Source organism: Eublepharis macularius, chromosome 1 (genome assembly GCF_028583425.1).
Source record: "Eublepharis macularius isolate TG4126 chromosome 1, MPM_Emac_v1.0, whole genome shotgun sequence".
Taxonomy (NCBI): Eukaryota; Metazoa; Chordata; class Lepidosauria; order Squamata; family Eublepharidae; genus Eublepharis; species Eublepharis macularius.
This window is the reverse complement of record NC_072790.1, coordinates 90,062,652-90,071,132: the sequence shown is the minus strand read 5'-3', so window position 1 is coordinate 90,071,132 and position 8,481 is coordinate 90,062,652. Positions and strand designations below refer to the sequence as shown.

Below are 8,481 nucleotides of genomic sequence, written 5' to 3'. Positions count from 1 at the left end.
ACAACAGGATGGAGAGCTCCTGTGGAAAGTACATAATACAATATAGCAGACTCTTAAAATAAAATCTTGTGGATTAAGCAAAGAGCACAGTATTTCTTTGTGTGCAGACTATGGTATTCAACAGATCTCTATGGCTATACAATGTGTTATTTAAGCTGCAGCTTTTAACAACAGTTTTTTGACCAAAGAGAACTAGGCAGCATTTATCCCGTGGGCACTTATTACTGACAACCAGTTTCTATATGATATTCTGTATATAGCATGATAATGGTCTGTAGCATTTGGGAACATTTTTTTAAAATTGCATTATCATCAGATTGAAAGGATGGGGAATAGGGGCATGGTAAAATTTTCCCCATCACATGTCCAGTGTGCTGGAATGCAGGCGGGGAGTCTGCTCAAGCTTCTCTAAGAGTCCGGAGTATAACCAAGCCGACCGGGGAGCAAGCAGGGAGCGTAGTCCAGGGAGCCGAATTCAAAGGTCAGAGCCAAGAGAGCAGTCAGAGCAGAGCTGGGTCGCAGTAGAACCGGGCAGGTCTGTGCGCAGGTGCGTCTGCAATGAGGGGAAGGGCGTCCCGGCTTAAGAGCAATCACCTCCAGGGCAGTGCTGCATCCTGCTAAGACTCAAGGTCACTACGCCGCTGTTTGAGTGCCTGAAGCCTTGCACTTCGTCTCCTTTCCTGTGCAGCAAGACGCTGCCGCACCCTACGCTGCCTTTCAGGCTCAGGGGAGCTTGGTGGGGATGTTGCCCTGGCCTCAACAGCTGGTGCAGGTAAGGGAACAGCCTCTGTCTCTGAGTCTGCCCTGGATTTCTCAGCCTGCTCTGGCAAGGGTTCCTGCTGGTCATCCAAGCGGCTGACTCTGGAGGGGCTTGGCATACTCTCTCCCCTGTCATCCTCCCTGAGGTCTTCATCCTCTGAAGACTCAGAGCTCACGACATCCAGGCACTACAGGTGCCTGGACAAACATTACATTAAAATGTGAAAATTACACTAGATCCACCTACATATTAACTTTTGTTTTTGTAATATATTTTTAGTAGGTTTTTTAAAAGAAAGAAAACTTTTTAGTGTCAAGTTCGTGTACAAGATAGTTATTATTCATTCAAAATTTCAAAAAATTTGCAATACAAACATCAATCCATAGAAAAAGAAACCGAGTAACCGACTACCGCCCCTTTCCCCACCATTTATACAATACACAGTCCATTTAGATCTCTCCAAGCACCTTTTAAACTCCTTGCTCTTTTACCCAACTACTCAATTCCTTTTCTCATTTCTTACAATTATTTACGTTCTAAGTGAGCAGATTCTTAAGGCACACTTCAATTCTTTAGTTCTTAAGGCTAGGGTACTAAGCCCGTAGCCAGTCCAGAGATAGAGCTAGAAAAACAAACAGTCACATCTTTATATTCTATTATTAGTCCCATTTTTTGTGTATATCATTGACTAAATAATTTCTTAAAGGAGAAAAGTATACAAAAGGATGTTTGTAACAGCCTACCCTCCGTCTTTCATACATCAAAACCCAAGCCATCTGAGGTTTTGTACTTGTATTTTCATTACAAAAGGCAAAAGAAAGTGTATAGGTAGACTTAGCTTAACCAATAGTTTAAGTTTTGAAATTTAACAATTTTACAAAGTTCCCTCTACCTCCCTAGTGTTTCTGCTATTAATCCTAGAAGATATCTTGTCTCAACATCTTTCTTATACTTTTATTTAAAGGAAAGAAATCCAAAGAAGAAGATAAAGGGTGAGAAGGAAAGTAGAAGACTACAAAGAACCATTTGCAACACACCCTCTAGACCAGTAACTAAACATAAACAATATCTAATGTGTTAGAAAAGCATAGAGGATTGTATTAGGTCTATATTAAACTGCGTGAAACAGAAGGAGGCATATTAAGCCTAGTTTCTTTCCAGTTTCTCTAAGTTTTATGTTAAAGCAAGTTAGATAGCATTTAGAACATGGATATATAAAAATCACAATATATTCCACATTCCATACTTATTTGCAAAAGCCCCTAACAACCCTATTAACCCACCGTTTTAATCTCACTTCAAAGCTCACTTTAAAGCCCTATGCCATATAAACAGCAAAGAAGAGAAAGGGGAAGAAAAGATAAAGGAACAAGGGTCACACTTTAAATTTTATTTTCCTTCTTTTTTCTCCCTCTGGAATAGTATTGAAACTCTTTCTTTCCAATGATCAGCCATCACTGACACTTTTTGCCTTCTAGCCATTCATGCGAGGTGCCGTTAAATATGTTATAATGTCCCTGTTTGTCTCTCTTCATCTTTGTGATATGTTTCTTGATTGGAGTTTGTTGTATGCTTTGTACTTCATACAGAAGCAGTACTCTAAAAGTCTTCCTTACAGCTTCCTTTTCACCACGCTCCTCCCACTTCTTCTCTGCTTTCTGTACTTTCACAGAAGAAAGCTGATTTTCTCCTCCATTTTGTTGGGAGTATTTTTCACAATTCCACTCCGATTTTCTTTTAAGTAAGTCTGTCCCATCAAAATTCTCTTCTAACTTGGCATCTAACGCTGTGCTTGTGCCTGTTTTTATTCCAAGTCTTTCGTCTTCTTTTCTTAATACACAATCCATCAATTTAGAAATTTGTTGTTTCTCTTCAGAAAAAACCATTTTGTCCACTCACTTACAAATGTTCAATCACAGATCTTTTAAAACTGGTAAAAATCTCCTTTGCTCTTACTATTTGTAATTATAAAGTTTTTTGCTCCCCAGCTCTCCATCCCAGGAAACCTTTCCTTACGCACTTCTTGAGCGTCAGTTTCCTAGTCCATGAACATAGATGCAGAGGAGTTAGCCGTGTTAGTCTGTGGTAGCAAAATCAAAAAGAGTCCAGTAGCACCTTTAAGACTAACCAATTTTATTGTAGCATAAGCTTTCGAGAATCAAGTTCTCTTCGTCAGATGCCTGATACAGATACTGTATCTGTGTCTGTATCAGGCATCTGACGAAGAGAACTTGATTCTCGAAAGCTTATGCTACAATAAAATTGGTTAGTCTTAAAGGTGCTACTGGACTCTTTTTGATTTTGCTAGTCCATGAAGCGGCCACCTCTCCGGGGGATAATAAACCCCCCTCATCAAGCTGTATAGCCACCATAAAGCAATAAACAATACTCTTACTTGGAGAAATGTCAGGTAAATCACTCTTTTTTGGTCTTCCAGTTGTCCTTGCATCTCTCGTCAGGAATCCTTGCTTTGTTTTCGCTTGCTTCAAAGTCACTGGGTTCATAGCTTATGTGCCATTAAGGCTTCTTCCTCGGTCCTTGCCTTTGAGCAGGTGCGGGGGCTCCAACAGGGAGTTGCCAATCCCCGTGAGCTCCTCCACTTTGCTCTGGCCTACCCCCCTCTCCGTAGAGGAGGTCTTGAGGGCCCGAATCCTCAGGTTCCAGGGGGATTGGAAAGATCACGGTACTGAGCTCATAAACTCAGCTGCCATGACATTGCCACGCCATTCTGGAAGTCTTAACTATTGATTTACTAATTAGTATCACTCAGAGGGCAAATCACTACAAGCTGCTTTAAATTGTTTGATCCATTATTTTATGTGAGTGGATCTTAAAACATGGATACAATTGAATGGCTAGATACCTGTGGATTTCATGTTACTTATTCCTCAGAACTGACATGCATCTAGCAGTTCAAAAATGACATTCATCCAGGAACAGCCCTATAGAAAAAAGTAACATCAGAAAAGACCTTTAGAATCACTAACCAAAAAAGTGGAGGAGTGATTATTAAGTGACAAAATCACAAGTCTTTTGTTGAACATAATCTGTACATTTTAGGCCAGCAACTGTTGATTAGTCTCCTACATCAACTATCTTTTGGGCAGGACTGGCCAATGGGTTTTGTACCCTAGGTGACCTTTGACACTGCCCCCCCCATTTAATATGGAGAAAAATAAGAAGTCGAGAGATAACTTTTTTAAATTTGTCAGTCCTTAAAGCTTGGTACCCTAGACGCCTACCAAGTTCACTTATATTGTTGGGCTGGCCCTGGTCTTGAGGATATATTATTTTGCTCTGATGCATCAACAGTTAAGAGGAGTTCTTTAGAAGCAGCTAATAGGAAAGCAGCTCTACTTAATTTAAAAAATATCATTTAAGAGGTAAATGATTTGTGGGTCCAATATGAAGAAAATTCCCAAACTGCCTTTCATAACTGGGTAAGGCTATCAAAATTACACTTCTGAAAAGGCACTTTTGGAATTCATTTGTGTATGAACCCAAAAAACTAAATCATCACTTTGGTTTCTCTGTGTCTGAAATGCCATACATAAAGAAACATCATATAGATTTCATTCTGTTTCCTAAGCTTCAGTGGAGTACAGGGCAAAAAAGCTTTCTGCAGCGCCAACATAAAATGTAAACAAGATTCTGTTTGAGCTGCTTCAGTTTTGATCACAACATAAAATCAGCAACTTGTTTCCCTGGCTCCTAATGGTTGCTGTAAAAAACTTTAGTGAACACTTGAATTTGAGATCTGTCTTATGAAACATACTATTTGTACACTAGTATATGCAACACCAGTTCCAGCAAAATCCAGGACAATTTGGGCTGGTTGGATCCAGTTAATTGTGGTAGAACTCTTAGAAAGCTGCCTGATTACAGAATGTCTCTGACCACATGAAGGTCTTTGCTAGGTATTTACAAAAGTATTGTGTGCTTTCACATGTGGATGATCCCTGTGCAAAGATGCCTAGAATACTGTATTGACCTCAGCATACATTATGCATGAATGGGAGCATCCAGGGCTTTTGCAGAGGCTGCAATATTAGGCCCTCCATGCTTTTCATTACTTCCTCATATTTTAAAGTCATTTATATGTTGGCTGTTATACATTTGTTGGCTGTTATACAGTGTGACTCCACTGACTTTTTTTTAAAAAAGTGACAAATAGCAGCAAGGCTCCTTCTCAAGTCTCCTAACGCTCTGCCATTTTGTAGGCTTTTTATTTTATTTTGAGGCTGCGTACTCTGCTTCTTCTGCTTGAATGTTCATACATCCAAGTTTAAAAGAAAGAGAGAGGGGAGAACGGCATCACAGCAATGCTGTCTTCTCCATTAATTTCAGATTGCTGTCCCCGCCGCCCCACTAAGCCTCCTCTTGTGTCTTTATCAGTAGTCTGTCTTGTACAAATTAAGCAGTTTTTCTTGCCTGGCAGATTTTATTTATTCAGGTATTTTTACACCATTATTTTCCCCAATGGGCACCCAGTGGCCTATGACATCATTCTCTCCCCCATTTTATTTTCAAAACAGCCCTGTAAATTAGGTTAATCTGGAGCAACTGGCCGAAGGTCACCCAGTGAGCTTCCATGACGGGGGATTCAAAACTGGGCCTGCCAGATCCTAATCTGAAACTTCTGTGCAGTGGCTGCTGCTTAATGGTAGCCAGCAGCTGGGCATGCAAGTGGTTGTTACATCCCAGATCCTAGTCCAACCACTACACTATGCTGGTCATAAAGTGATGAAGTATTAGCTGCTTAATACCAGCATTAAAGACATAAGCAGATCAGAGATTTTTTAAAGAATCACACAAAAAACAGAATGTCTTCTCAATGCGTTTACTTGCCCCCTGACAGAGCTTGTCCACGAGCAAGGTATCCCCCCCCCCCATATCTGGTAACTACTTAAGTTTAGAAATAAACCTCTACCCTGTGGAACTGCCTGCCTGAGGTCAGGAGAGCCCCCACTCTCCTGGCTTTCTATGAATGTTGCAAAACCAAATTATTCAGAAAGCCTTTTTACTCAGATAGGAGGCTGTATTGTAGGGAGGGGGTCTCAAATGCTTTGCTAATGAATTAGGAACCATAGACTTCACCACTATGTTGCCTTACATACTATCTGTTGCTTTATATATGTGCGCCTATGAGCTACCTGTGCTTTATGTTGTTGAAAGTCAATCCCAGAATTGCTTATGTTCTGTTTCAGCATTTCTTCAACTCTGCATTGGATTGTTGATAATGCTGCTTTTGTAAACTTGTATTTATTTACCCTATGACATTGTTTATGGAAATGTCCTTGATACTGACTGTACTGCTCTCACACTGTGTAATCCGCCTTGAGTCTCAGTGAGAAAGGCAGACTATAAATGACATAAATAAATAAATAAAACCCAAGAGAATACAACGCATTTGCAAAGCTTCGAGCTCTCTCCCTTGTATCCTTAATCCGCCTTGGAGTTCAGTGAGAAAGACGGGCTATAAATCAACAACAGCAGCAATAATTTTGGCCAGTCTTTTGTGTCTAGATTCTGCTATGAAGCAGCAGCGTTTTGCCTCATAACAATTCAGGCGTTGTCAAACGCTGAATCCAGCAGCAATAATACTGTTCCCTCGTCTTTCCTCGCCCCACCCCCCCGTTCCGGCCCAGCGTTTCGTGCCCTCACCAAGCGCCGCCTTACTCCTACAGCGACCTCACGCACGCTTGACGCTAGAGGCTCCACCTCTTACTCCGGGGAGGGGGAGGATTGAACTATTTTCGCCCTCTTTTGTGCGCTGACCGCCCACCCCGCGTCCCAGCTGCTTTGTTTTGTGGTCTCTCCCCTTTGGCTGCGAGGGGTGCCGCAGCCCGCTTTGGAGCGATGTCGGCGCGTGCGGCTTGATGTCAGCGCAAGACCCCAGGTTGCTCCGCCCGGGTACAGTGACTTCTCTTATCCAGCAGCGGGGAAGAAGGGCTGGAGGGAGGGTCGTGTCTCTGCGCGCGCGCGAGGAAGAATTTGAGTGCCTGCCACGTTCCATTCGCTGCTGACAGTTGAGGACTCGGAGTGTTTGCGTGCGCGCGCTCTGTCGTCGCAACTGTTCTTGTCAACGCCTTTGCTTGTTGGGAGCCCCTCTCAAAAACTCTGGGCGTCTGTTTACGGTGGCTACTCAGCAAGGCCTGCAGGCCGACACCCAGCGCAGTGTTTTGTGGCTGCGAGGAGTCGTCCTCCAAGTTTGGGGATAACGGGGACCAGCCTACAAAGAATAGATCAGCACTGGGCGCCAATAGACAACCCCTCTTGTTCGTCTCGAGAACCGCCTATCTGTCCCCCTCCTCAAAGTCTTGTGTTCCTTGATAAATATGGTGCTATCTGCCCAGTAATCGTGATATTCCTTTAAAGGCAAACTTCCTCCCCTCTCCAGGTGTGTCAGAAAAAGTTGTGCTGTATCTGTCGTATTATTACGTCCATTTTTCAAGGAGCTCAGGGCAGCAGCTATGGTTCTCTCCCATTTTCTCACGACACCCCTGTAAAATAACTTAGGTGGAGAGAGAGATGCTTCAAGGTTGTACAGTTACCTTGATGGTGGAATTGGAATTGGAGCTCAAGCCCCACCCCCAGTCCTAGGCCAACACTATACTCTACACCTCAGTACTCTATCATTCTGCTTTCGAGCCAAAAATTGGCTTTCAAAGTATTTCTCAGTAATCAAAAGACCATATAATTGACAATTAAAATTCCATTAAAATTGTCTGTGGGTGGGGATTCCCAGTTTGCAGTGCTATGTCGTTCTGGTCCTGTTGATTGTAGTTTGAAGTGAGGTGTGTGTGTGGAGGCTCTCACCTGTGTTGCAGGTGCTACATTAGGCCCCTACCTGAACATTATTTCGTCGCAATGAACATTCTGATCATGATATGTTTTTTATGTAATGATTGTAGGTTTTAATAGGCTGTGCTTTCTAGTGTTGAAGGCGACTTGTTAGATCCTGCTTGTCATGGCTTCTACTTGCTGGTAATTAAGTACTTTAGTATCTGGAACTCTTCCATCCCTCTCCCAATTCAGTAGCCTTCTACAACATGGAAATTAACATATTTTCTTTCACTCTTAATTTTTGTATTCTGGAGTATTTCATCTAATTTATCTACCATTTGTGATAGTTTACAATCCCTGACAGAACTTAAACTCTCCTGATGCAAAGTAGAATCTGCTCTCATATATCCACTATTGTGTAACAACAGCAACAATAACAATAATGTGTAATAAACTACTATTTTGCTGGCATGGAATAATAAACTATTATTTTGCTGGCTTGGAATAATTAACCCTTACTTACGTCTCTTTCTGGTTGTTCACAATCACTGATGCTATTAGATTTGGAAATACATTTTAAAAGCTGACCTTTTATCACTCTTCAACCACCCTGATTTTGAGAACAAAATGGTTGTTTAAACATATAAGTGATAATTTGCAGTTGGATAATTAATCTACAATTAACCATTTTTATATAAACCCTAAGGAACAGGCCATTAAGGTGCATAGGAACAGTCAATGAAAAAACAGACCAGGTAGCAACTTTATTTGCATTAAGTGATCTTGAGTGTGCATTAGTGAGACAACATGAGGCTCTCATGTTCCCTTGTTATACTGACCTTATCTACAGTTACTAAATAATATTACTTACCAACTAACACTTTCTAGGGTCAAGTGCTCATTTAAAATTTTTAACCTAAATTTTGTTAGAATAA

General features: G+C 41.5%; 1 protein-coding gene across 2 annotated transcripts in view; it reads left to right on the top strand.

The window, feature by feature from the left end:
* The first annotated feature begins 6,478 nt into the window (after positions 1-6,478).
* FBXL4 (F-box and leucine rich repeat protein 4) overlaps positions 6,479-8,481 on the top strand; it is an 82,367-nt gene continuing 80,364 nt past the window's right edge. For both annotated transcript variants that reach the window (XM_054996588.1, XM_054996595.1), the window contains exon 1: positions 6,479-6,673. The gene's annotated coding sequence lies outside the window, so the exon portion shown is untranslated. The remainder of the gene's footprint in view (positions 6,674-8,481) is intronic.